The following is a 2,940-nucleotide window of genomic DNA, read 5'->3' on the forward strand; positions in this document are numbered from 1 at the left end:
AACAGTGTCAGACTTTATTTTGGGGGGCTCCAAAATCACTGCAGATGGTGACTGCAGCCATGAGATTAAAAGATGCTTACTCCTTAGAAGGAAAGTTATGACCAATTTAGATAGCATATTGAAAAGCAGAGACATTACTTTGCCAGCAAAGGTCCGTCTAGTCAAGGCTATGGTTTTTCCAGTGGTCATGTATGGATGTGAGAGTTGGATTGTGAAGAAAGCTGAGCACTGAGGAATTGATGCTTTTGAACTGTGGTGTTGGAGAAGACTCTTGAGAGTCCCTTGGCCTGCAAGGAGATCCAACCAGTCCATTCTGAAGGAGATTAGTTCTAGGTGTTCATTGGAAGGATTGATGCTGAAGCTGAAACTCCAGTACCTTGGCCACCTGATGTGAAGAGTTGACTCATTGGAAAAGACCCTGATGCTGGGAGGGATTGGAGGCAGGAGGAGAAGGGGATGACAGAGGATGAGATGGCTGGATGGCATCATTGACTCGATGGACATGAGTTTGGGTGAACTCCGGGAGTTGGTGATGGACAGGGAGGCCTGGCATGCTGCGATTCATGGGGTCACAAAGAGTCGGACACAACTGAGCAACTGAACTGAATTGAATGTCCAATATGTACAAAACTTAGGCAACTGCATTCTTAGAGGACTATCTTAAAGGAAAGTATTTTTGTCATAAGTATATAAGGGTCACAGGACTATCAAGTTTGAACCATATTTACCAAATCTACTCACGCTTTGACAAGATGGAGATACAAAATACTGTACTCTCTTAACAGATTCAAGGGCTTCCCTTGTGGCTCAGTGGTAAAGAAGCTGCCTGCCAATGCAGGAGACATGGGTTTGATCCCTGGGTCAGGAAGACCCCCCAGAATAGGAAATGACAACCCACTCCAGTATTCTTGCCTGGGAAATCCCATGGACAGAGGAGCCTGGCAGGCTATATAGTCTATGGGGTGGAAAAGAGTCAGACACAACTTAGCAACTAAACAACAACAGATTGAAAGAAGAGGAAGGAAGAAGGGAGGGAGGAGGAAAAAGAAGACAGGAAGGGAGAAAGGAAAGAAATGAAATAAATCTTCACTGAGTAGCCAGTAATACTCTAGGTGCCTTCACAAGCCTTAGTTCAAAGCTACATACCCTTTAAGTCAGGAATAGTCTCCCTGACATTACTCACCAGCAGGGCTGGATTCTTTTTAAAGCCTTAAAGCTTTGAACATGAATTAATTTGTCCCCTAAATCCAGGTCTCTCTTAAACAAATGATGTTAATGCCCAAAGTGGGGTTATGAGATCAAGATATGTGTGCAGAGTTAAATTCCTCCCCCTGCCTCCATTCCAAAATAGATGTCCAAGTAGCTAGCCTTCAAATCTGCTTAAAGGGAGACTTTCCCTCTAACTTTCTATTTCCTGTGTGTGGGACTAGACAGCAGAACAGACACCAAACACCCACTGAAAGTCTGCTGAGTGGTAACAGAGCAGAAATCTTAGGAACTTTCATTGCATACATTGTGTATTTCTATCTTCCTAGTTTGTATCCAGTTCAGTTCAGTCACTCAGTCGTGTCTGATTCTTTGCGACCCCATGAATCGCAGCACACCAGGCCTCCCTGTCCATCACCAACTCCCGGAGTTCACTCAGACTCTCGTCCATCGAGTCAGTGATGCCATCCAGCCACCTCATCCTCTGTCATCCCCTTCTCCTCCTGCCTCCAATCCCTCCCAGCATCAGGGTCATTTCCAATGAGTCAACTCTTCATATTAGGTGGCCAAAGTATTGGAGTTTCAGCTTCAGCATCAATCCTTCCAATGAACACCTAGGACTAATCTCCTTTAGGATGGACTGGTTGGATCTCCTTGCAGTCCAAGGGACTCTCAAGAGTCTTCTCCAACACCACAGTTCAAAAGCATCAATTCTTCGGTGCTCAGCTTTCTTCACAGTCCAACTCTCACATCTATACATGACCACGGGAAAAACCATAGCCTTGACTAGACGGACTTTTGCTGGTCTCTGCTTTGCAATATGCTATCTAAGTTGGTCATAACTTTCCTTCCAAGGAGTAAGCGTCTTTTTATTTCATGGCTGCAATCACCATCTGCAGTGATTTTGGAGCCCCCCAAAATAAAGTCTGACACTGTTTCCACTGTTTCCCCATCTATTTCCCATGAAGTGATGGGACCAGATGCCATGATCTTCATTTTCTGAATGTTGAGTTTTAAGCCAACTTGTTCACTCTCCACTTTCATTTTCATCAAGAGGCTTTTTAGTTCCTCTTCACTTTCTGCCATAAGGGTGGTGTCATCTGCATATCTGAGGTTATTGATATTTCTCCCAGCAATCTTGATTCCAGCTTGTGCTTCTTCCAGCCCAGGATGTCTCATGATGTACTCTGCATAGAAGTTAAATAAGCAGGGTGACAATATACAGCCTTGATGTACTCCTTTTCCTACTTGGAACCAGTCTGTTGTTCCATGTCCAGTTCTAACTGTTGCTTCCTGACCTGCATATAGGTTTCTCAAGAGGCAGGTTAGGTGGTCTGGTATTCCCATCTCTTTCAGAATTTTCCACAGTTTATTGTGATCTGCACAGTCAAAGGCTTTGGTGTAGTCAATAAAGCAGAAATAGATGTTTTCTGGAACTCTCTTGCTTTTTCGATGATCCAGCAGATGTTAGCAATTCGATCTCTGGTTCCGCTGCCTTTTCTAAAACCAACTTGAACATCTGGAAGTTCACGGTTCATGTACTGCTGAAGCCTGGCTTGGAGAATTTTGAGCATTACTTTACTAGTGTGTGAGATGAGTGCAATTATGCAGTAGTTCGAGCATTCTTTGGCATTGCCTTTCTTTGGGATTGGAATGAAAACTGACTTTTTCCAGTCCTGTGGCCACTGCTGAGTTTTCCAAATTTGCTGGCATATTGAGTGCAGCACTTTCACA

Source organism: Bison bison, unplaced genomic scaffold, assembly GCF_000754665.1.
Source record: "Bison bison bison isolate TAMUID 2011002044 unplaced genomic scaffold, Bison_UMD1.0 scf7180017849896, whole genome shotgun sequence".
NCBI classification, from domain to species: domain Eukaryota; kingdom Metazoa; phylum Chordata; class Mammalia; order Artiodactyla; family Bovidae; genus Bison; species Bison bison.